Below are 27,472 nucleotides of genomic sequence, written 5' to 3'. Positions count from 1 at the left end.
TCTAGTTGAAGACGCAGTGACCCCAACTTTGAGGGGACCTGCTCAAGAGGTAGAACCCTTCACCTTCACCAAGATGTCATAACAGGAGATCTTGGTGATTATAGAAGGGCTCAAACCAACATTGTGCAAGGGGGACATATTTCCCTGTACACTCTTTTAAGAATTTGCTAACATTCTTACACAATGGGTTACAGAACGTGCTAACCGCTCCTTTGAGGAGGAAGTTATTCCTATTGCCCTTAAGGAGGCTTGGATTACTCCACTCCTGAAGAAAAATAATTTCGATCCCATGGTTCCAGAAAATGATCAACCTATCACTAATGTCCCGTTTATACTTAAGATTCTGCACAAAATTGCTTACATTCAGTTCCAAAAATTCATTGAAACCAACAAGATTCTGGCTAATGAGCAGTCTGGATTGAGAATTAATCATGGAACAGAAACAGCGTTCTTGGATCTGAAGGCCAGCATTATAGAAATCATAGAGGAAGGTAGTCCTGCTCTTCTGCTCTTGCTAGACCGATCCTCTGCATTTGATTTAGTTGACCATAATCTTTTGGCAGAGAGACCTCTGAATATAGGCTTTTGCTGCCCAGAAGCAGTATTGTGGCTAAAGTAATTTCTTGATCCTAGAAGTGCGTGGGTAGCCAAGGGCTCCTTGCAATCCCAGAAAGTTCCTGTTGATTGTGGTGATCCCCAGGGATCATGCTTATCGCCATTATTGTTTAATATATATATTAAATGCCTGTGTGACCTGCTAAAATCCATGGGCATACTATTTGCAAACTATGCTGACGACACCCAAATAGTTATTAAACTATCTGGGGTCTATAAAGATGATCATGCCACTATTAATAGAATCTATGAGGCAATCCAGAATCAGCACACCCCATAGGCTGAAAAGTCTAGATGACTCCTATAAGACATTTGAGATAGATGGCAATAACATTGTAGTATCTCTTGGAGTGCTCTTTGATGCACATTTGACTTTTCGGTAGCATGTGGCCTATATTAAATCATGTGATGCCTTTCTTACACACCTTCTTTGGCAAATACATCCCTACTTGTCTGAAGCTAATAGAGCACTAATTGCAGCGGAGATAATAAATACTAAACTAGACTATTGCAATAGTCTCTTTATTGGCAATACCAAATCCAACATCAAGAGCCTTCAAACAATCCAAAATGGAGCAGTACGGGCTGTTTGTGGGTTGAGTCGTCAATCACATATTACAGAACATTGTAAAAGACTACATTGGCTCTCTATAGAGCAATGACTGACCTTTAAGGGGATAGTTATAGTTTCAAATGTTTATTAGGTAGTGCTCCAGAATACCTTAAAGCTAGACTAAAAATTGCCACATCTAAACATAGTTTACGTCCTAATAATCAGATGTTTTTGACCCAACAGCGCACGATCATTAAAAAAACTAGGCGGAGCAAGTTTTGCAGCCTGGGGCCCTAAAAATTGGAATATGATTCTGCTTCATCTGAAACAATGTGCAACTTTGCAACAGTTCAGAAAGCGTCTGAAGACGTTTCAGTTTCAAGCTTAAAATGTATATCTGTTCTTAATTACCAGCTTAATTACGGCTTCTCTTTACGACCCTGCTTGTTATTTGGATCTAGAATGACTTCTCAATCCCTTATCTGAATCTATTTGTTTCTTTGTTGCCCTAGTCTATGTAAGACTTTTGGATGAGAGTTGCGCTATATAAAAAAATATTTAGTTAGTTAGTTAGTAAAGTGCTTTTATTGTGCTGTTAATATTCTAACCGCTGTTACCTCCCGAATGTTTAAACACATGATTTGCTTTAACTGTTAGCTGGCATGCAACGTTTGGGATTTTTTAGGCAAGACCCCCCTACAAATTCAGTAGATGCATGTGACATGTTCTAGATGGTGCTTGCATGGCAAATTGGGATGCTTACATTTGAAATAAACATAAAGGAAATGGACTATTATCATATACCAAACATATGCAGCAATACAACATTTATCGATTTCCAACATAAAGTATCCATTATTGTTTGCTCTCATACTCAGACAGTTGGCTAGATCCTACACAGTGCAACCTCGGTATCTAAGGTATAGTGGTCTCCCAGGATTGCACAACGGGGCCCAGTGTGGATGTTCCTCTGGTTTGACAATATGGCCAAATTTGATTGGTCGGCAAAATCTAGAAAATCCACATTATTTTGGGCTGTGACATTAGTATCATGCACTGTGACACGTCATGCATGAAGGCAAGGCACTCTTGCCTTAGAACCAGAATAAGGGTCACGGGGGTGCTTGTCACCAGACCATTTAGTATTGCTCATTTAGTATGACGGAGCAATCCGCCACTGGTGGAGATTGCATCATGTCAGTAGGCCAAGCGTAATTGTACGCCTATAGAATGGTGCTGCTGAGTCACGCCCCTCAAGGTCGATGGATGTTCTGTTAGTAGAGGTGGGGGAGCCAAAGATTTCATGGGTAGGGCCGAGCCAGGGCTGAGCCTGGGTGTTAGGCCTGGCTGTAGGAGCCACCACGGGCCCAGCTTTCTCAAACCACCTCGCTTTAGATGAGAGAGAAACACATATTGCTTTCTTCACGTTGACACCAGAAGGAAACCGCTGCAGGCTGGCAGAGTCAGGGCTTGCACTTCTTGTATGCAAGGGTCTGAGAAGGGTGTGGGGAAATTCCGCCCCTCCCCGAAATCCACTACTGGCATCATCATAGCCAAGTAAAAATCTCAATTAAAGCCCACTAAACATGAATAGTGGTAATGCGTACAGAGGGGGGTGAAGGGCTGTGATGCTGGAAATGCATCGGAGGGACACGGCCTCTGTATCCTTGTCCTTTACTGTTTTTTATCGTGTGTTCTGTTGTGTTTTCCATGCACAAGTTCATGTGGGACTCCTGGCGGTGCAGCTCTCTCTTTTGGTTTGCTGAATAGACCCCTGGGGTATCCTTATAGCACCCGTGGGTGGGGGTACAACCCTGTGCTCCTAGTGTATGTTTTTGGGCACCTGTGGGTGGCCCACAGAGCAGGGTATGGGTTGGTGGCAGCTCCATGCTGAATTTGACAGGTGCTCTGAGTATCCTCCATTTTGGGATACCCAGGCCCTGCCATTGGGATCAGTTGATTCCTGATAGGAAACAAGATGGCCCCCGTGGCCTCTTGCTTTCTATTGCCTGTTACCTTGTTTTCCCAGAGTCCTGGGAAGCCCTGATTCTGTCCCTTCCCCCTGACCGGCTGTTGGGTGGAAGTTCCATATATGGTGTTGTTGTGAAGTCCAGGCCAGACAGGCTGGAGCCTTCCCAGTGACTGTATGTTGTGGGTACACCCTCTGGGTGGGACCTGGGTGAATGGAGTGTGTGACAAATACGCATTCTGTTTTGTGGGTGTTTAGTATCTCCTGTTTGACACAATGACTGAGACAGCCCTGCCCGAAACTGGTTTGAATGCAGTGTGGAGTGTTGAATGGCTGGGCACTTGTCCAATACATATAACTTGTTGTGAGTGTCTGGAGAGAAGTGAATGGCCTGAATGCACTATGCACATGATTGGCTGCCTGCCTGCATGAATGCCCTTCTGACCGATTGGGAGTGTGACCCAGCAGAATGAATGGGAGATCAACTAGTATATCTGGGGGCCTCTCACTGCTAGAATTCGTGTTCAGAAGCTGAAGAGTAACTGGGGTGAAACTGAAGCTTGACCTTAAAGCCCTTCTGGACGAGAAGAATTGCTGTTGCTCTCCTTCACAATCTGAAAGCTGCTGTGCCTCCAAGGACTGACCCCGAGAGGACCTGGTAAGGTGCCCTCTTCCTGAGCTACGAGGGACCATCGTGCACCAGCAGATCTTTGCCAAAGCTCCCTGGTAGAGAGACCTTCGACAGGCTGCCGACCAAGATGGGGACCGCCGCGGAATCACAAAGAGAAGCGCCCAGACAGTTGTCCGCCACTGTTGACGACCGCCGTCGCCCACTGAAGCCACTGTGCTCCTGTTTACCTAAGAACTTTTGAATCCAAGGACGCTCTCGTCCGCATTGTCGCTGCTGTATCCTGCTAGAGAAGGTCGGACCGTCAACGCAGCGAGGAGCATTCACCGGTGGGTTTCCCGCAACCCAAAGACCACAGAGACGCCGACAACTCGACGCCCTTGCTGGGCCACAGTTCTTCAAACTCTTTGCGGTCCAGAACTATCGACACCGAGGTGCCCCTCACGCCTCTTCCTTGCAGGACGTTTATGCTTCCCCGTCAACAAGCAAGGCTAGGAACGATGCTGCCACTTCACCGTCGTAGCTCGACCTGTTCTCCGTCGGACGTTCGACGACCCGTGACTCCTGCCTTAAAGGGAGGGCACTCAAGAAGGGCGGTTGATTCCCCGACGAGGAACGCTACAACGCCAGGTACTTTGGGGTTACAGAACTATTGGGAAGTCTATTGTGAACAATATATGGACTGGGCTTGTGATACATCTTTGCTTTACAGGTTGCCCAGGTGGGGGGATCACCACACAGAACTACGTCTAGGTAGCGGGACCAGTATTCTGCCAATTTTTCCAACCAACTGCTTTCCTCCTATTTTCTATTGTTGGTTTCCTTATTAATTTGATCTGTGTGACATTTAACCTGAGTACAGTTGATGCACTTTAATGAGATCTGCCAATAATTGAGGTACCACTTAGAACTGTGTATATTTACCATTGTTGATTTTCGGAGCACAAAGTGAGTTATTGTGATCGTGTACATAACCTTGAATATTAATTATATAAAGACTGTGTTTTAACCAATACAGTGTGCGGACATTCCTCTGTGGGGGCTAGGGGACTACACTGTACTTAAGAACCAGCCTGAATCGCCTCCTGAGAAGCTAGGCCTTGATTGCTCGACCATAGCTTCCAAATAGAGAATCTTGTCTGGCGTCCTCTCTGCCTCTCCTCTACCATATAGAGAGCAGAAGTACAGACAACCCCATCCAGTCTTTACAGGGGCAAACACAGGTGAGGGCACCTCACCTGCCCGTGATAGTAGCTGCTGCCTTCACTCAAATTCCCCACCACAAATGCAGAACAACACAGGGCTCATTAAGTATCAGCTGAGAAACAGAAATTAGCCCCCTGCTGTTCTTTAAACTGTGCTTAAGCGCCGCAGACAGAGTGATTCTTTAAAAGGCACTGAACCAGACTTTGCCTCCAGCTCAGTGTCATGTAAATCGAATTACACGACACTGCAGCCACACCTTGAGCCGGCGCTGCTCTGCTCAACCCTAAGGATGCAGTCCATCGGGCTGGAATACTAGCAGGCGGGACTGGGCAAGCAAACGATGGGGCTCGTGGCCGGTACCTGATTTAGGCCTTTTGTGGGGAGACTGGGCACAAGCAAATCCACTGAAGTGTGAATTAGAGAAGTCTTTTGTGAAATCCTCCCACAAGCCACAAGAGTGACGCAGTCGTTCATAAAACTCGAAAATGGGAAAGGGGCTGTCCAAGGAGGTTTCCTGGGAAGGGGCATCCGGTACATTTTATGTCTACTCATCAGAAACCGAGCCCACGTTAATATGTAGAAAATTGGAGCTTCATCACAAAGGAGTATAAGTGCAAACAATTTCATGTGGAAGGGACCTTTGATTTGGTTAAGCTTCTAAATGTACAAGGCATATGCAAACAAAAAAGGGTAAGGTAACTCTGAAGCAATGGGAAGTGTTTACAGACTGGCTTGGGGAACAACAAACCAGGTTGGAAAATTAGGACTGAGAGGTCCACAGGATAGAACCTACAAATGAAGAAGTGAACTGCAAACATAAAAAAAAAAATAACAGAGAAAGGGAACAGGATCAGGTCAAAATACTGCAATGCCTCTCATTACTTCATCATATCCACAGTGAACGTTGGAGCCAAGAAAGAGGATGGTATTCTGGCAAAAAAATCATCTGATGATTGCAGTTTTGATTTTTAATAATAAAACGGTGCAGATAATTCTGTTTCTAGAAGGCAGATATGCTAATCAGACCCCACTTTCATAATGCTCCATGCCAAAAAGCATAATGCACAAATGCACCTAGTTGTAGTCATCTTCTGTCTTCGCACACAGCTGCTCTGCAGTGGCAGCAGGGCAGGTGCAAATGTCACATGTGGATTCCGGAGCACAAGAGGGAGAGGTGGCCTTTCACCTGTTTGCTCCTCTAATTCTAAATATCATAATTGTATACCTCAGCAGCCTGGTGGCAGTTATTACTATGTAAATATAATGGCTACTATGAGTACACAATCACACAGTACACAATCACACAGCTGTCACAAATGGCACAGAATACACTGTGTGTGAAAACTCAGAGTTTTTTTTAAAACAGTTCAAAGGTTTTTAATGTTATTTGTGGGGACTAGGGTTGTCCCCCTCTCTCTTGTCTACCCACTAACTTCTTCCCTAACCTAGGCATCTGTTACACCCGGTCAGTTCATCCTAGTCGTAGACCGTAGTAACCCCTACTGTCTACGATCCTCTATTCTCCTGTAGTTGGATTCCCAGTATGCACACTATGTAAACTCCCTCAGGGACTTCCTAACTTTCCCTACTGTAACAAAGGTAAGTGTTCTAATTGGAGATTGGGTAGTGGCTAGCACTTGCTCTGTGGTATTCAGGTCAGATCAGTCACACTCGCTCAGCTCTTCTCCCATCACTACTGGTCCTTCCTGCCTTCCTTACTCCTCCCACCAGTTCTTAGTCCCTCAGATGTTTTACTCCTCCTACACCTCACTTCTACCCGTTTATGTAATCACTCCTGCCACTCCACTTCACTGATTCTCCTCTCTACTACTACTCTCCTTCACACTCCTACTTCCCTCCCCACGGTATGACACTCCTCCAACTACTACTTTCCTCCTCCCAGTAATAAAAGCCTCCTTCCACTATTACTCTCATTCTCCCACTACTACACTCCACCTCACCCTCAACACTCCGCCCTCTGATGACACAAACACTTTTCTTTCACCCAGTATCAATCATTTAACATTCACTCCTTAAATGCAGAAATCCTTAAACTAAATTCTTCTACTCACATGCCAAGCAAACAGGCCCACTCAAATTGCAGAATCACTTTCTCTCTTACACCCTGACATCCGTTGCACCACTAATCTCCTGTGTAACTGCTGCTCCTTCCTTCCTCTTGCTGGTCTCTTGGTTGTCCTCCACCTCTGCCCTCCGCCAGAAAACACATACTTCCCGCTTCCTGTTCCTCCTTTAATTACCCCTCCCTCCTTTGGGATTGGCCCCTTTACTCTAGCCAATCTGGCATTTTCTCCTCTCCTTAGGATATGCATTGTTAGAATGGATTCCTGAACTCTGCTCTAGTGAACAGATGTTTAGGAGGCCATCCTTGTTAGTGAAACTGGGAACGCTTCTACAAAGTTAGGCAGGAAAAGTCAAGGTAGCTTGAAGAGCAGTCAAGGCTAAATCTCAGGAGTTGCTGGGAGGGACCTGAGGTCTTGGATCAGCACATACAGTAGGACGATAAGAATTACCCTTAGACAGTAGTTTATAAAAAATACCCAATTTATTAGGCCCAGAACAGACACAAATGAATAATGGCAAACACAGTAATATCACACTTAAACACACACTAAGCAAAATATATGTACAGTCACTTTTCAGTCAAGGCGGTAAAGTGCGGTTTCCCACCAAAACCTGTGAGGAGGGAAAACAGCCAAACTTTAATACAGTGGCTCCAGAGATGGATATCCTTAACTTTAGAAAGTCCTGACCTACAAAGATTGGAGCCTTGTGTTCAATGTCAGGTTTGTGCGTAAAAGCGCTCACTGATATGTAAAGCTATAAAGTACAATATTCCAGGAAAAGTTAGAAGAGGATCCTGGAGTGTGGGCATTTGATTCTGAGAGTCAGAGGAGGATCTGCTGCAGAGAACAAAGCTTTCCCCACCTTTCAGACGGATTTAGGATGCAGAGGCCACCGAAGCCAAGATAAGGACCACAAGGGATCCTTTGTGCGTAAAAAGGGGTTGGAAGAACTAGGGGCCACAGGTAAGTGGTGTGATTACTGAATGCCCTTAGCACAATCCGGGGTTAAACTTGGCAGGTTTGACAAAGGTCGTCTGGAATACAAAATCCTCTCCTTGGTTAAGCTTCAAGATACACAGGTGCTGCAGATGAGGATCTGGGTCTGTTTTACAACTGGAGCTGGATCTCTCATCACGATTGCATGACAAACAAAGCACAAATGCAGCTGGTCTTAGGACACTTGCGGGAAAGTCACCAGCAGCGACCGCCACTGTTGCACAGTGACGCAGGGGCACCCAAGTCTTGCAGTCTGATGCACGCTTCTCTCTCTCGGCCAAAAGTAGCTGAGCCAATGAAATTTGGCAAGAAGATGCTTTGCAGTGGGAACTAGGATTACCTCAAAGGTCGAGCTGAAACTCGATGAGACAACGCTCTGACACGGTTGCCAATGTATAAGTTGGTCAGTCCACTGGAGGGCTCAGGGACACTTCCGAGAAGGCTTGTTTGCAGGGCAACAAGAAGACATCTGGAGTGATTGGTCCCACCACTCCAAGGAGTTGAAGCACATTTGCAGGCCTTCAGAGATTGAGCGCAAAGCAGGGCTCTACTGGGACAACAACAGGCTCAAGGAGCCAAACCTTCTCTACCTGGTTCCCGATAATCCTTGTATCTGCTTCACTTCTCTGGATACTTGGCTCCGTGTATAGGTCGATTTGGACCCATGGTCGATCTGCGGGTCTGCATTCAGGACACCTCCTCATATCCCAAATTCCAGTGAGTGCTTGCACCCAGCTGGTCAATGAGGAGATCTGCCCCATTCATGCATGCCAGAGGTGGTCCAATCAGGGACCACTGTGGTTCTCATGTCCTCGTGCACACCAGACATCCTGGAACCAGTAGTGTGGATTGGGACCAGACTGTCAAAGCCCACTTCCTGGGTACCTACACACGTGACATGCATTTGCCTGCGTTACACCAGAGGCTTTCATTGGCAAATGCATGCCCAAATAAGGATTTGCTGGGTCACAAAGATCAGAAGGAAGGCCACCAGACAAAATGGCCAAAGAAGAAGACAAAAGACCTTGTGGCATGGCCATGACGGATACTAGCCACAGTCCTGAGCCAAACACGGTATGCTCAGTATGGCTCAGCAAAAGTTAATAAAAAACACAAAAATCCTTCAGATGCCACCAGTCTACTCCTAGGCACTTTGTACAGTTACCAAAAAATCCCTAGTGAATGACCAGGGCCTGAAAAATGCAAGGACCCCAGTGCGTGGTGTGGTAATGTACTTTGCGCACTGAAATACAGTTGCCAAAAGTGGCAACAAACTCATAAGACTAAGTGAAACAATGTTTCCCTGTACAGACTGCCTGAAGGACAAGTCAATTTTCCCATAACGATGAGCAAAAGCCCAGTGAAGTTCAACATAAGGCTGTGCTCCACTGGCACAAGTCAGGACAGGAAGCTGAAACAAAAGCAACAGGTTTGGGGGGGTCCACCAATATATAGGTATAGTAGTAAGCAAAATGTTACCAAACACTCGCCCCTCCCAGACTAAAGACAAGGGCACACAATCCACCCCTGGATGATGCTTATGTTCAGGTTGGTTGAACATTCTGGACAACCCATCTGCATTGCTATGTTGGACACCTGGCCTGTGCTCAATGGTGAAGTGAAAGCCTTGTAGGCTAATTTCTTTAAAAAAAATGTTTTATTGGTTAATCACGTGTTCAACCTTTAACATATACCAAGTTAAGCCTACTTAACTTTAGTCTTTGGTCTATTAGTCTCTCCACCATTAGGGCCTTCGACTGCAGGCTTCAAACTTGTATGTCCATGAACAGGGATTCTACAAATTTTAATGCGTCAATGGTCCACCCAAATTTGTCCACTGTTAATAGTCTGTCCCAGTATTCTTCTTGCCGGGTCGAGTCACACAACACAACATAGCCACCAATAGCCTTTTCACTCCATTCCCTTAGATAGGGACAGTTCAACATCAGATGTCTGATAGTTTCCAGGAATTCCGGATCTTTATAGAAGTGGCAGCTTGCATCTTCCACTTTGATCTGTTTTCTGATTAACTGCACCTCTCTCTCGAGGGCAGAATATGTAATCTACATCGCATCAGCAGATCCCTGTAGTGAGAAGAAGGGAATTCTCTCATGTACGGCAGTGGATCAATTAATGTTTTTCGTTCCCACATAATATTAGGGCAGAGGTTGTTATTTCTTTTCATTTCTAGGGTGTCTTCCCAGTCCTTTTCTTGGAGGATCCTTTTTGCCTGGTTTGGATTTTCTTTTAATGTTTCAATCATAATATTATGAGTCTCTAGGAAACCTTTGCATCTTGTTTCCAAAGCTGGAGATTTTTTTCCTTTGTTGTCCCAGAGTTCTTTAAAATCTCAAAAGGTGCAAGCGGTGAATCTAGAACACATTTTCAGAATAGGGAGATGGTTTTCCAGATTACTGTTGATGCAAGTGATTGGAGTCTTAGTTTGTGTCTTATTGTGAATACAGACAAGGAATTTGGCAGGCTAAGGATCTTTCGCCAAAAAAAAGCTTCACAAACTCCCCATATTTCCCAAGAGAGATTTAGGAGTGCCTCAGCTCCGGACGTTAAAACCACTACCACCTTTTTTTAATAAAAGGTGAGCATAGGAATCAAAGAATAGGTTCCATAACGTTGATGCAGGGCTCGCTCCTGGTATGTTAATTTCAATAATCTCTCCCTGATCAGCAAATATTGACCCTGTCCAATGATATTTTTATTTATCCGTACTCCCAGATACATTTATGATTCCACCACTTCCAACCGTTGGCTTTCAATTACCCAAATAAAGGTTTTCTTCTTTGTCTGTTTTTCATGTGCTGATTTCATTACTAGGATCATTGACTTCTTTGTGTTTATCTTTATGTTGTTCTCATCAAGGTAGTTTTTGAATGCGGTTATTCGTCTCTGGAGTCCTATTGCAGTTTGATCAATAAACACCACATCATCTGCATGTAGGATCCATGGTATTTCACCTTCTTCCATCTTAGGTGGAAAAGCCCTCACCTTTCTCTGTGAATTAATCTTATCAGACAATTAAAGGGCAAACAAGAACGGTGCCAAGGCACATCCTTGTTTAATCCGCTTAAGGGTACCGATCCTCCCAGTTAAGGAGCCCTCCTTCGATGTTTGAACTTGGATGGTCATATACGTGTACAGGGCTTGTATGGTCCTAGCAGGTTGTCTGGGCAATGCCATTTTCAGGTTCAATGATGTCCCCACCCCGCTTATAAAAGCTGTTTGCCGTTTTTCCTGGATGTCAGACTTCAGGGCCCATATTTTAAGATCACGTAGAAGAATTCATGCAAGCAGTTTTCCAATGGAATCAAGTAGGGCAATTGGTCTATAATTCCGAGGGTCACCAGAGACCCCCTTTTTAAAGATCGGCACAATTATCGCCTCCTTCGAGGAGGATGGTACTTTCCTGGTTCTTATTATTTGCTGAAATAATAATAATATTAGATTGGACCAATCTTTGCAGTTTTCCTTAAGCATATGGTTAGAAATGCCATCAGGCTCGGCTGCCCTTGCGGAACTAAGTTTTTTAATCATCCAGGATATTTCAGCACGTTCAAACTCAATTGACCATGGGTTCAGGTTCACTCTCTTATCATTGCAGTTTGCCACTGAACTCATCTGGAACAGGTCCGTGTAGTGTTTGATCCACTGTTCCTCAGAAACTTGGTTTGCAGCAATCGCCGATTGGAAATCATCACCCTTATTTATAATATCCCAGAGGCTCCTTGCATTTTGTGTCCGCACTGCTGCCAGAATTTTCTCAGTGTCACCCTGGGCTCTTTTGGCCCTGGTAGATTGTAACCAGTTTTTATATGATTGTTTACACTTTCTTATAAGTTCTTCTTTATCCAGGCTATCACTTTTTCGTAGTCATAGTAATTGAGCTCTATGTTTTTTTCTTTTTGCTACCAGATCTTTATTGTAGGCGTGTTTCCTTATGATCATTTTCATCTTATTGGGATCATTTTTCACTTTGAAACCTTTCAATAGCCATCTATATTCACCACATGATTATCATATTATCCAGCTAGTTTTGAAATAGCCTGTTGCTTTATTCTTAGTCTATTTCGGCCCCACATAACTTCCGTTGGGGCAGTTTTCATCTTTTCCACTTTTCTTACTTTCCAATTTAGTTCAATTTCTAGTAGGTCGTGGTCTATGGCTAGCAGTTTCTTAATTTCGAAAGAATCGATCCATTGCAAGGTGTTTCCTGCAACGAAACAATTGTCCAAACATGCACTAATTGTTCCACTAAACCACGTATCTGCTCCATGTAGATCCCCTTCGGTTAAAACATTCAGCATCTTCATGTCGCGTATTTCCATTTCATCTTTCCATCTCCTCTCTTTTCCTTCCAGCTGAACATCCATTTTCAGCTTTCCTCCTTTATTTAGTAGTTTTATGTTAAGATGTCCACATAGGATGATAAGTTGATTTTTATCCTCTAACATGGATTTATCAATTGCCTTTGAGAAGGGTCTGACCCCGGAAGAGAGGGATCCAGAAGGTGAGAAGGCAGAACCCCACTGACACGTGAAAGTAGCGGAGAAATCTTTTGAATACACGCCAGGGTGATCCCGATGGAGGGAGGCTCATATTCGAGAGGGGTCTCAGCCCGGAAGAGGGGAACCCAGGGGTGAAGAAATATCACCTCCAGTATTATTAGGAAGGAACATTTGTTTATTATTTTTGGATCCATTAAACCCTCGCAAGCAAGAAACCTAACTACCGAAGCTCATGATATTGCAAAGAACTTTTTGGTAGATCTGAGCCCAGAAGAGAGGGATCCAAGGGGTAAAAAAGCATCACCCAACGTACAGGCAGAAAAAAAACTTTTTTTTATTTTTTATTTTTGGAATACATCGGGTCCTCGGAGGCAAGAGACCTTTTGTAGAAAAGAGACGTAACCACTGAATGCGCTGATAGCTGCGAGCGGAACTATTGGCTAATGCTGGGAAAGCTCAAGCGTGTGCTGTGCCTTGTCCCATGCTCAAAACTTGGGGAAGGGAGACCACGACTACCGTATCCTGACTTATTATTTGTGAACACTTCTTTCTTTTGTATGAACATTATCCCACACTTCTTTGTATTTAGCGTAAGGATTGACAATAGGTTTTTCTTAGTATAGGCCCTTTTATTTGACAAGATGCGACTAGGACTGCCTCTTTATTATTTGATGGTCGACGCTTGTTCCCATCTTAGATTTAGGTTTATATCAGGTGTTTTTCCAGCCTACCTATACAGTTTAACAAACACCCTTGAACTGTGATCACTTCTGTCTGTCTTTACTGTTGCCACCATGAGTTCCTTACAGTGAACACACATAACAACTACCATTCCCCTTCCTCCTCCCCACCAGGCTCATTTCTGCGTACCAACTAGTTGAGAGTTCTGGATGGTGCATGTCCTCTATTGCATCTAAACCAAGTCCATGGTATTCGTCATACTTGAACCTTCTAACTTGTCTCTTTCTATGTGCTGGAACATTGTTATAGATATTTTTTAAACGGATAGAGTTTAAACTAATTTATAAAAACATTATATTCATCAGTACTAGTAACAGTGTTAATACTTTTTACTTGGTCATTGATATGGGGTCTGGTCTGTGGCCACAGTGTTGTGTGTTAGAACAAATGAGAACAAACTTAGGAGGTTTGTACTCCTGGTAATATTTACATACTGAATCAATCCATTAGTAGTAGTGTTGATTTGTGTACCCCTTCCCACCTTTTATATCTCCATATAAAAGTGCTTCCCAGATAGATACCTAACCCAAACATAGACAAGGCAAACAACCTAGCAATATGTTTATGTTTATGTTTTTTTATTTAAAACATGCCGGAGCCCGCAAGCATCAGGGCGCATATAATGCATAGCACATAAATATGAATAGGAGAACTTTGACATAATACTATAAACATTAGTCTTCTAATTATAAATGGAATTATTAGAACTTGTTGACTCCATCACCAAAACACCCGGACTGGAATGCCTTTGTATAGAAAGAAAAAGAAAGAGAGACAGAGAGAGAAGAGAATGGGAGAGTCCGAGAGTGCACTCTGTGTGCAAATGTAATGCGTAGCAGCTTTGAGTGGCGCTGATATGGGGATATTGGAGAATATTACTACACTCATTTAAAAGGGGCACATAGGTAGTGCTGGAGGGGGGCTGTGATGCTATCGGCAGGGGTCACTTTACTTGTTCAGTGTGTGCTAACGGCCCTGGGGTGCTTTGCAGACATCAAATGCACCCAATACTGCAGCTCCTTCACTTTGACAGCAAGGGGAGTGGCATATATGACCTGGAAAGGACTGGTGTATCTGGGTTCACTCCACCAGTGCACACAATTTTTAGCATATATCCAGTCACCGGGGAACAGTTGCAGAGGGGGTGACATTGCTGGCATGTCTGTTGCAGCGCCAGCTGCTTCCTCAGTCCACAGAGGGGCAATCTGTTGAGAGGCAAATTGTATGGCCATCATTAGGGTAGACAAATGATTGGTAAACGTCTCCTCCAATATGGACACTGCCCTGTTAGCATTTGGTGCTTGTCTAACAGGGGAAAGTGGCATGTACATACAGCGCCATGTTACCACCTCGTGGGTTGACAAGTGGTGGTCCTTGCAGGGCTGCATGTGCAAATGGAATAATGCAAGTGGTAAACAGTGAGCCCAATTTTACTTTAATGTGGTGGATGTTGATCCGTTCTACAACCTCCTTGGCCTGGGGGTGTTAAATGATGCACATCTGATGCTTGATGCCCAGTAATGCCGAAATCTCTTTAAAAAGTTCATTGAAGAAATGCGTGCCGTTATCTTATCTTACTGCATCACACACGCCCCATCAAGGAAAACCTCACACACAAATGTTTTGCGGCTGGGTGTGCACAAGGTCCTGCCTCCACCAATACACAACCACAGTGAGGTAACAAGATCCATTGCACCTTTCACCCAGGCCTGCATAATCAATGTGTGGCTTGTGGAACGGCCCAGTAGGGTGGGGCAAGGTGCCTCAATGTTAGCCCTGTATTGTAGCTTTCACATGTAGTACAATGCACAGCCATTTTGCTTAAGTTCTCCTGTAGGTTAGGGACAAACAAGTCCTCTTTTATGTCTGCTGCAGTGTGCTGCTTGGAAACGTGTGATGGATGATGTAACTGGTCAAATGCGACCAGGAATAACTCATTTGTCATAACCGCCTTCCCAGATATTTCTTACCTCCATAACAGATCAGTCAGGGACTGTTTACACCCCCTTTTCAACAAAAGTTATTTCTCTTCTTGTGGTGCTCGTCCCTGCAACTCAATCAGCTGTGCAATTGGCAATGTATTGTATGGTGCTGGCAAATGTTCAGTGGTTTGTGCCAATACAGGATATTCTGATACCTATGGCACCGGAAGATATGCTGCTGTTTTCACTGCTGCATCTGTGGCAGCGTTACGAAGTGAGACCTTTATTTATTTAAATTTATATAGCGCGCAAGCAGCCCAAGGGCATTGAGGCGCTGTTACTTGTGAGAGCTTAGTTACAGAGGTACAGGAATGGTAGCAGTCGTTGGTACATTATAAATATTACAGACATAATACAATACTTACAGCTTATGCAATTGGTCATTACATTCCAGCTTATGCAGTGGGTCATATGTATAGTATTCATGCTGATGCGAGGGACCTTATGTGAAGAGGATGGTTTTCATAGCTTTACGGAAGGCGATGAGGGAGGCCTCACCTCGGATAGTGGGAGGTAAGGCATTCCAGGGTGTGGGTGCAAGATATGGGAAGCTGGAACCACACGCTCTGGCTCTTTTTACTAGTGGCACATAGAGCATGTTGGTATAGGGTGATCTGGTTGGCCTTGTGGAGGAGACAGGGTGGATCCTTTCCGAGAGGTAAACGGGAGCGGTGAGGTGAATGCACTTGTGGGTCAGTGTAAGAGCTTTGAAGACGATTCTTTCCTTAATTGGGAGCCAGTGGGCTAGTTTTCTAGCCTTCGAGATGTGTTCTCTTTTAGCAATGCCTTGGGCTGCACGGAGAGCACTATTCTGTATGACATGTAGCCTTTCCAGATTTTTGTTGGCGGTTCCCAGAAAGAGTACATTGCAGTAGTCTAGCCTGGAGCCAGTGATGGCTCTGGCTATGTTTGTGCAGTTCTCTTTGGAGAGAAAGGGCCTGACTGCGTTGATTAGTTTAGCATGATATGCAGCTGAGGAGGCTATTGCATTGACTTGTCTGTCCATGGATAGGTTGGAATCCAAATAGACTCCAAGGGTTTTGACTGAGTCTGAGACAGGTATTTTGATGGTGTCGATGGTGAAGTGACTGAATTGGGAGTCTAGATTTCTTAGTGTGTCGGTGGAACCTATCAGGAGGAGTTTGGTCTTATCGGAATTGAGGCATAGTCCATTGTCTGCCATCCAGGCTTGGATGGTGTTGTAGAGGTTGTTAAGGGTCAAGGAGTCAGTGTCGTAGTTGCCAGTGATGGTAAGGAGGATCTGGGTATCGTCAGCGTAGTTAGTGTATGAGATACCCATAGCGTCGAGGATGAGGAAGAGGGGCCATGTGAAGATGTTGTACAGGGTGGGAGAGAGGCTGGAGCCTTGGGGCACACCACAGAGTATGAAGAAGGGTCAGGCGGAGGCTAGGTCAGAAAATACTTGCATGGTTCTGTCTTGTAGGAAGGAAGTGATCCATGCAGTGGCATCAGGGGAGAACTTGGCAGTGGAGGAGAGGTGGTGGCATAGGACGTCGTGATCTACAAGATCGAAAGCCGCGGATAAGTCAAGAAGTAGGAGAAGTGTTGGTTTGCCCATTTCTCTGGCATCATCCATCTGGTTTTTCAGGTCAAGTAAGGCGGTTTCAGTCCCGTGTCTGGGGCGGAAGCCAGATTGACGGAGTCTCAGGAGTTTGTTCTCTTCAATGAAGTGCTGGACCTGCAGGTAGGCTACTTTGTCCAATATTTTGAGGAGGAAAGGGACAGTGGTGATAGGTCTGTAGTTGTTAGGGGATGCTGGGTCAAGAGTTGTTTTTTTAAGAGAGGGCGGACCCAGGCTTCCTTGAGGGAGGCAGGGACTTTCCCTGTGGCAAAGGAGGCATTGACAAAGGCTGTCAGGAAGGGAGCCAGCACTTCAGTACAGTCCTTGATGATGGTGGCTGGGCATGCATCACCTTAACAGTTAGAGGGTTTGATATTCCTCATTATGTTGATACACCTTGTGTATGTTATTAGTGGGGGGGGGGTGCATTTTACTACTGCCACTACAGATGGCTGGGATAATGCATGAATGAGCCTGTCCAGTAATGCAGCATGTTGTACTGGGGATGTGTCAGTTCTTCTGAACCCTCTTCTCGTACCCTGTGCAAGGCCTGCATGCACTGTGGTGGTGGCATCTGCTGAGTCAGAATAAATGGTGACGTGGCACCCCTGAGATGCTTGTAGAACTTCATAAGTGCTATGAGTTCAGGTGCTTGAGCCACAAAATGCATTGGTGATCTCTTCTGTACTAGTACCTCATACTCTCCATCCACCAGTCAAACTACTGCCACACCATCGTGTCATAGGCCAGTGTCCTGGTCAATTATTGATGACCCGTCTACGAAGAGGACCACCCCACCTTGAGTGGGTTATCATGGGCCTTGGTAATATTATCTTATTCTACCTCAAAAGTCGCACAGTCATGGTTGGCCAAGCCAACACATTTCTGTCACAAAGTTTGTAGGGCTTTCTGTTTTGCATCACACTATGTGTATGTTTGAGCTTGATAAAATATCCTTGTATGCAGATGCTCGCTGCATTGTTAATGTGGATTTGGAACATGCTAAAATAAGAAAAACCGCATGCTTGACACACAACGTTACAGAGCACCCCATAACAATGGTGGAGCTCTTCCCAATAGCAAACACTGCAGTAGTATTTTTTCAAAAGGTAGCAGGCGCCCCTCTCCAGAAAGAACATGGCATGATAACAGGTTCTGTGGTTTTTTCCCACTTTGAGAGTCCGAAGCCATCACTTTTTGCTCACTGTACCTTTCACAGATGGGAAATATCCATTTACATATCAGTCTTTGTCCCACCCACATAGGCAGTCCAGCACCGAAATGCTATGATAATTCCCTTCTGAACAAGAATACCTACAGCAACCCCATACACATGTTTCAGCCTTGTTTGGCCTCATCAGTGAGGTGGAGCTGTGCCTCTCTGAACACAGCGAGCAGGGAGTCCACGTCTGGGTTCCCCAGGTAACTTAGGGTGACCAACCCCAAGTTCCTTGCAAATATTCTTTAAAAAGGTAGCAGGTGCCCCTCTCTAGAAAGAACATGGCATGATAACCTCTTCTGCGGTTTTTCCCACTTTGAGAGTCCGCAGACATTGCATTTTGCTGACTGTACCTTTCACAGATGGGGAATATCCATTTGCTTATCAGTCTTTGTCCCACCCACATAGGAAGTCCAGCACCAAAATGCTATGGCAATTCCCTTCTGAACAAGAGTACCTACAGCAACCCCATACACGTGTTTCAGCCTTGTTGGGCCTCATCATTGAGGTGGAGCTGTGGCTCTCTGGGCACAGTGAGCAGGGAGTCCATGTCTGGAGTAGCAAGTGCCTGCTCACATGCACATTGGCCCTGCATTATTGAATCTAACATGCCACTGTAATAGGCCAATGGCTTGTGGCCCATGGAACATTTCTGTATCAGTACTGCAGTCATCAGTTGCTGTTGGAGTGGGAGAATAAATAGATCCCTTGCATGTAGTGTGGGTTGCTAGCACTGGTGCTGTGGATATGACCTCCTTGAGGTCATTGACATTCGTAAGCATGTCCTCCGTCCATACCATTTGGTTGTAATTTTTCTGTGCTTTTTTGAGGCCTTGTAAAAGGGGTCTTGTTTACGCTGTATAGTTAAGGATCCATGCTCTGCAGTAATTGCATAGCTCAAGAATTTTGCATTTCCTTCACTGTTTTGGGCTGGGGAGTGCGCGCACGATGGCAGCGCAACTGGGAATTATTTTTTTGCCATTAACAGAGATCAAATGACCCAAATAGAGTACCCCCTAGAGGCAGTACTGTAATTTAGCCTTATCAACCTTGTGTCACTTGCAGGCCAAAAGCTGTAGGAGTGTTATAGAATCTTGTCTGCATTGATACTCATTGACACTGCACACCAGTAAGTCGTCAACATAATGAATAATGGTGCTCTGCACCTGAATATTCCCTAGATTAACATGTAATACCCTGTTGAAAATGCTAGGGGATTCGCAGCACCCTTGAAGCAGTGTTGTGTGTTCTAAGTGCCTCCCTCCAGTGTAAATGCAGTGAGTGATTGTGAGTCGGGGTACAAAGGGACAGAAAAGAAGGCATTTTTAATATCAACCCACACTAAAGTGGGTCGCTTCTTTAGGGATGTTAAAAGTATTGTCATAGGTTCCGGGACTACTGGACATTCTACCCGTACAATGTCATTAAGAGGGCGCAAATCCTGAATCATCCTCCAGCTCTCCCATTGCCTTCTTTATCAGGGCTATAGCTGTGTTGCATGGGGAGGTGGATGGTACAATTATCCCCTGATTTAGGAGGGCAACAATGGTGTCCCGTATCTCTTCTTCTGGCGCCCTTGATAAAGGATACTGCCTCATCCGGGGCCATACAGCACCTGGCTTGAGTGTTATCTGAACTGGGGTATCTTCTTGTAAGAGCCCCACATCATGGGCATTTGTTGTCCAGAGCCTTTCAGGGACCTGCTATAAGTCTGTCTCAGAGAAAGGGGGCGGGGGTACAAGATCCACCGAAGGACATTGCACTTTCCGATACTGTACCATAATATCACAAGGGATAGAAATCGCTAGCACAATCTCAAAACCATCTCTTCGACCCTCAAACAGTCTGCATCAGTCACTTCTCTAAGAGGCATTGTAGGGTCAAAACACACTACTGTGCGCCACTCGCACCCCTCTGGGTCGTTTCTGATTACAACAATCCTCTTAGCTGACACCACCAGGTCCTGTAAATCCATGGACAGTATTGTCCAATGCACCAATTTGATATCCACTTCTTTTGTGTAGGGAACTGTGGTTATAGCCCCAGAGAAGCCCTGCGTGTCAAGAGTTTCACCTGAAAGTCGGAAGTTTACCTCACTGATGCATGATTTAGTGGCACCTGTGTCAACTATGAAGATGAATTGCTTCATCATCACCCATGGTATATTGCATTACAGGCTGGAGGTCTTGTGTGTTGGGGTATGATTGCCGCAGGGTGTCCCAAACCTGCACCCTGATATTGTTATAGGGTGTGTCATTATGCGTCATCATCTAACTTTATTCCTGCCATCTGCTTTTCGTAGGCATAGATTCACTTTCCAGCTCCGGCAGTAAGAGGCGGGAACAGCTTAATCAAGTTATTCTTATCCATTTGTGCCCAGGGCACATAGTGCGTCCTACCTAGGCCTTTTTTCAACATTGACACCTGGGTACCTGTACTCTTCCCTTCTTTTCATCCAACACTTCCCTTTTTCCTTGACACCACCACCCAACCAAACCTATGCCTTAACCATGGTCCCTTCAAACTTTCTAGCCGCAGCGTGACCTCTAGCCCCTGCTGCGCATTCGTCTCATCATCTTCCATCTCATCCATAGTATCCCATTCGTCTTCCTCAGCTCTCAGTCTGCCTTCCTGTCGGACCTCATTATCTCGTATCCCGTACTTACTGCTCACCCATCACCACCTCCGACTTTCTCAATGTGCACATCCTTTATCCTTTATGGCCATACTATCTAACCTAAACAAATGTCTCATGCTCTCCACTCATTCAGCCCACCGCCCTTCTTTCCTCCCCCCTCCTGTGTCAGCCGCAATTGAGCCAATTCTACCCAAGTAGCCTCCAATGCCTCTTCTAACTCCTTCTGAACCTTACCATCCTCGGGTGGGATAGCACTCAGTGTTGTTCTGTAGGGAGGTGGGATAGTAGTTGGGGTGGTCACATATGGCGGATTTGTATATTCCGTGGCTGGGTGAGTGGTGAATGGGTAAAGCCCTGTATATGAGAGCACAGAAGTTCCATGTAATAATGTCCCCGCAAAAATGTCTCCTGACAAAAAAGTTGCTGTTTTTTGCAGAGACATTATTACATTGAACATGCTTGGGACACCCCCGCAACCTCTGAACTTTTTCTTTTGTTTTTACAAGGAGACATTCCTGCAACCTGTCCCCATACATAATGCCACCATATATAATGTCACCAATGGCTTTTCCCAGCAACATTATGTTACCATGATATGGTAGGTTATTTATAACATGCTTAATACCGAGAGGTTTCTAACCACTGTTGTTCTGTGTCGTCTTATTCCCAAGGTGAGCATGTTGCCCCTGAGCCATCGTATTATGTGTGGGGACATTATTACCGGATACCAGCACAGCTTTGCTCTCCTATATTGTAACATACATTGCATCTAGGGCCACCCCTTCAGTCTTTTGTGTCTCCCTCCATTAGGGCCCTCCATATTCCCCATATCCTCTATCATCTCCCACAGGTCTAATATCACCTTTCTCTTCTGAAGTTGTTTACCTTTATATTTAGCAGCTAAGAATGTGTTCATGTGCTCTAATAACTCTCTGTTGTTGGTACCCTGCTCTGGCCAGGAGTGGGGCATGCCCCGTGTCTCTATCACCCATAATTTATGATACTTCTCTATCTTATCTTTATAAAAAGGTAGCATGCTAGACATATACTCCAATGGCTTCCCCCTTCCGATCTTCCCAATTTGTGTGCTCAAAACCCCAACCTTTACAATTATGCGCTGTGCACAATTTAATTACCAAAGTCACTACCAGTCTAATGTCCCCATCTCCCCATCACCCCCTTCAACACTTCAACTCCCCCCATCCACATGTGCACACACACACACTGTTACACTATGCACTTTTAACACAAAATACCAACACTGGCCCACCTCTGGCCTCCACCTTTTACACACAATATAGTAATGCAATAAAATAACAAGCTAAAATAACAAGATAAAACACCAATGACTGCTTCAACTGAGCCGACTAATTGTACAGAGCTCCTATTTTTCCTTTATCTCCTTATCACAAAACAAATGGCGCCATCATCTTCCCCCACTCGGAAAGGTTCCCACGGTCCTGTTTTCCTCCGTAAAATCCTCCAAAATTACCAAAAATAACAATAAAACGGAATCACGCCATGTGGCCATACCACACTCCTCCTTCACTCATACACACCACACTCCCCACACACTAAACCCCACATTGTTAACCCTTGTAAGACGTGTACTCACGTCTGTGCATTCAGCCGAGCTCCTTCATCACAGGGTCCCAATAAAGGCCTGCACTCTCCCAGGAGCCACGCCCTGCTCCAAAGAGCAGAAAGGAATTCTGTGAAAATGGCTCCTGCACACCTCTTCGGTTTTGCATGCTTGGACTGGTTGCTGCAGGTGGGCGCAGCCCCTTCAGAGAAGCAGCTTGGAAGCCTGAGTCATTGTGGGGGTCGCTGGGATCACACCAGAGTTGCCAAATGTAGGAAAGCCCCTCAACGCTCACACCAGAAAAAATACAACCCACTTGGAAAAAAAGACCCAAGACACCCCTTACAAATACAAGAAGTATTTTATTTCTAAAAAATAGTAGTGCATCAGCAAAGAGCTCTGCTTCTGCCAAACGTTCTGACAAAATCTGCATCAGCAGCACTTTAAGTAGGCACTTTAAGTAGGTATATTACGTCATCAGTGACATCATTACATACCATAGAAACCTGCATGGCTGGTTGGTGAGACCCTACACATGGGCCGCCTGCTCCTTGGGGTTGCCAAGCCATTGGTCCGAGCCCCTTCTGTCCATCTTCTTCCACGTGGGTGATGCTGCACTCGTCATCGGCCATGGTGTGGCAGCTAATTGGCAATTATGTAAAAAATAAACAATACATCTCTATGTAACAGTGCACCTGGTGCAAGCAGGCAGGGGCCACAGGGAAAAGCCAAGGTCATACTTACTCGCAAACTTCACTTGATCCCAGACAGGCTGGCATCTCTCCAAGGTCTCCTACCCTCGTTCTGTGCTATCATTTTATCTCTCCCTGCACCTTGCAGCACAAATCATGCAACCCAGAAGAGAAGGCAGAAGGTTCTTATTTCTGATCATTCTAGATTGTTGCAGGGCACATTCTTCCCAGAGCCCGAAGGCCAGCAACTTGATTTATTGATCTCTGTTGTCCTGGCCTTTCTAATCAGTGCCCGGGATACAACCGATACAACCTATTCCTCCCTCATGTTTGCGGCCTAGATCTGTGTTGCTGGCTACTGTGCTGCACAATAGCCAGCATGGTTGATAATATCTAAGATGGTGTTTGTTCCCACATGTGCACTACATCTATGATCGTATAAAGGACTGTAGGAGCAACCCCCCCATGTCTTTTTTAAATTACCTATCATATCTTATATTACATTTCATAGCCATTTCCTTATTCTCAACCCCCCCTTCCCAACACAAGATGCACTAAATAGTTCACCTCACCAAGTTGCCCACATCTCTGTAAGGGCCTGGCAATTTATGCTATAGGGCCCTGGGTCTTATTGGGTTCATAATCAGGACTTACCAGCCTAGGGGAAAGTGTAGAAGTGAGGCTTTCTGGTCATACCAATGTTTGACCAGCCTTTAGCTTGTCACTGAGCCATCAGTTAGGTCATCTTCTTTCTCAATCTCAACACATAATACACTACATTGGTAGTGACAGGAGAAGTGGGGAGTTTCCACCCTTCCTTGACTATGGAAAGGGTTTCCCTGTCAGGGTGACCAAAGAGAAGCTCAAATGGGCTATGGCCAACCCCTTGCTGAGGGACCTTTCTGTAGGCAAAGGGTAATTATGGTAAAAGGAGATCCCACATTCTCCTCTGGGGATCCCCAAGAGCTCCATTCATGCTTTTGAGCATTCTGTTAAACCAATCAACTAAGCCATTTGTTTGTGGATGATAAACTGGCGTAAACATATAGGAGACACCACACTCCTTCCACATGGCGTGCATTTACTTGGACATGGAGTTGCTGCCTCTGTCAGACACAACTTCTTTAGGGAAGCCAACCGTACTGAAAATGCCAAGTGATGCTTTAGAAACTGACCTGGCAGTTACTGTTTTCAGTGGGATGGCTTCAGGATAGCTGGAGGCTTGGTCAACTAAAACCAGAATAAAGCGAGAGTTGGGTGGCCCTGCGTCACTGTGCGACAGCGACAGTCACTGAAGGCGATTTGTCTGCATTTCTTCAAGTGCCCTTAGACCAGCTGCATCAGTGTTTTCTTAGTCCTGCAACCAAGATGAGAGATACAGCTCCTGGAGTAATCTGAACCCACATCGCCTGTGCACTTTGAAGCCGAATCAAGGACAGGAAATCTTACCTCTGGCGACCCTCTCCAGACCTGCCAAGTTTGGACCAAAAGCAATATAAGGGTGGTGAGTACTGTAAGGAAGTCAAGGTGGCAACAGTAAAGACAGACACAAGTAATCACGGTTCAAGGGTGTTGATTATACTGTATATGCGGGTTGGAAAAATGCCTAATCTAAACCTAAATCTAAGATGGGAGCAAGCTACAACCATCAAATAATAATAAGGCAGTCCCAGTGATGTCTTATCAAAATAAAAGGCCCTATACTAAGAAGAACCTATTGCCAGTCATTACCCTTAATAAAAACAAAGAGTGTGGGATAAGGTTCGCATGAAAGAAAGAAGTGTTCACAAATGATAAGTCAGGGTGTGTTAGCCAGGGGTCTCCCTTCCCCACGTTTTGAGCACGGGACAAGGCAGGACTCCTGAGCACAGCACACGCTCAAGCTTTCCCAGCACGAGCCAACAGTTTCACTCTCAGCTATCAGAGCCTTCGGTGGTTAAGTCTCTTTTCTACAAAAAGTCTCTTGCCTCCGAGGACCTGATGGAGTCCAAAATAATAAACAAAAGTTCCTTTCTGCTTGTACGTTGGGTGATGTCTTTCCACCACTTGAACCTCCTCTTCCAGGCTCAGATCCACAAAAGTTCTTAGCAATATCAGGACCTTGGGTAGTTAAGTTTCTTTCTTCTGAGGGCCTGATGGGTTCAAAATAATAAACACAAGTTCCTTCCTGATTGTACTTGGGGTGATAATTCTTCACCCCTGGATCCCCCTCTTCCGGGCTCAGATCCCTCTCAAATATCAGCCTCCCTCCATTGGGTTCACCCTGGCTTGTATTCAAAAGGTTTCTCTGTTGCATTCACGTGTCGGTGGGGTGATGGCTACTCACCCATGGATCCCCCTCTTTTGGGCTCAGACCCATCTCGAATGCTTGCCTTCCCTCCATTGGGTTCACTACGGTCTTTTCCGATGGGTGATTGCTCTTCACCCCTGGATCCCCCTCTTCCAAGCTCAGACCCCTCCCGAATGTTTGCCTTCCCTCCGTCTGGTCCACTACGGCCTTTTCTACATAATTTAATCTGTGGCATTCACAAATCTTAATGTCTTTTTATACAGTCGACTGTGGACATCCCTCTGCCGGGTTCACTCATATCAACACACTGTTGATCAGGACTTTTGGCTTCGGCATTCCTCTGTCAGGTTCGGGTTCACTCTTGCCAACTTTGTCAATCACACAGTTTCTTGAACAGTTCTTATGATGCAGGATTCACTTCCCTTATCTTAAAAATCATCTGTCGGTCAAAGGCTTTCAACTGTACAGTTGATTTTACTAGACCCATGTATGACCACTTTGACCCCTTTCTCGCCTTTCCCAAGGCCTTCTGGTACCCATATTTTCAACAAAAGGTTAGTCGCCCAAGGTTTCCTGAGTGAGCTCCCACGTGGTGCCTGACTTCTCTGTAGCTGGTTACCCCCTTTCGGATTAACAGTTCTTTCTACTTTCTTCAATTAGCCGTTTGATACTTTTGTTCAAAACAGTTTGGTTTCTTATCGGCTCTCCCCTCAACTTGCCGACTGTGATTGACCGCTTGGCTTTGCTTGTCTCTAGAGTCAAGGTCGGGACCACGGTTGCAAGCGTCTCTCCCTGGCTTGGTTATCAGTGGAGGAGGGCCCTGTGTACCGTTGACATCTCCTGCAAAGCATGCTGGCTATTGTTTGCGGACTTACATTTCCTTCCGTGGAGGTTTCACGAGCCTGGCTCGGAAAGGGCAAGCTTGCTTCTTTCCTTGTCACCCTCTCAATTCGCACTGTCTTTCTCTTCCTCGTGAACTGCCGTGTTGAGTTAGCTCTCTCATCGTGCAGTCTGCCATGCTCGTATTGTGCTCTTGTGCTCCACCTTTTATCCCTGTGGGGAATGAAAGGGCTGTCAGGTGTGTGTGATTCTGGTCAATTGCCTGACTTTGCCTGACCCTTGTGATGGGACTTATCAGGTAAATGGCTCTGGTGTTTGTCCATCGTCTTTCGTGGTGTGAGAAAGTGCTTGCGTCGGAAATGGAGGGGTGGGAAGGTAGAGTGTTTGAGTTTCCTATGGGGTAGGATGTGGAAAAGGTGTTCTAAGAAGGGGGATATTGCATCTCACCCACTGTTGTCCCACTTCCACTCCCTGAGGAAACCCACACAGGTGATCCTCCCTCACTGGTCCACCCTAGGAACTGGATCCAATTGCAATGTCTGTGTCCTGGCCACCTGGATGACAGATCCCCGGGGACTAGTAAGTGAGACACCTTCAGGTTTCTCACAGTACTAAAACCACCTACCAGTGGCCCCTAGTTTATCCATTGTATTTTTACGCACAGAGAATCCTTTGTGGTCCTCCCTTTGGCTTGGGTGGCCTCTGCTTCGTAAAGTCCACAGAAAGTTGGGAATTGCTATGTTCACCCTAGCAGATTCTCCGATGACTCTTGGAACCCGATTTCTACTCTTCAGACCCTTCCTCTAACTTTGACAGCTCCTTAGAAATTGTACTTTATCAGTTTACGCACGATCAAGCGCTTTTACGCGTGCATCTAACATTGAGCACAAGGCTCCATTCATCGTAGGGCTGAACTTATAAAGTTAGGTGTATCCATCTCTGAAGATTGTCAATGCTATAAAGTTTGCCTGCCCTTTTCCCTTGCAGGTTTTGGCAGGATTCGGCACTTTCCCGCATTGACCAAAGTGACTGTATATATTTTACAAAGTGTGTGTTTGAGTGGTAATTTTACTATGCATTTCATATTTCACCTGTCTTTATTCTTGGGCCTAATAAATTGTATATTTTCGTATACTACTGTCTAAGGGTAATTCTTGGTGTCTTGTTGTGTGTGCTTATCGAAGACCTCAGATCACCCCCACTCCTCGTGTGACTTGTCCTTGACTGTTCTCCAAGCTAGCGTGAATTGGTCTGGCTATCTTCCCAGAAGTGTCCACTGTTTCACTAACAAGGGTGACCTCCTAAACATCCGTTCAACAGAGCAGAGATTAT

Source organism: Ambystoma mexicanum, chromosome 3p (assembly GCF_040938575.1).
Source record: "Ambystoma mexicanum isolate Mex_15411 chromosome 3p, UKY_AmexF1_1, whole genome shotgun sequence".
NCBI lineage: Eukaryota > Metazoa > Chordata > Amphibia > Caudata > Ambystomatidae > Ambystoma > Ambystoma mexicanum.
Note: the sequence above shows the minus strand (reverse complement) of the source record.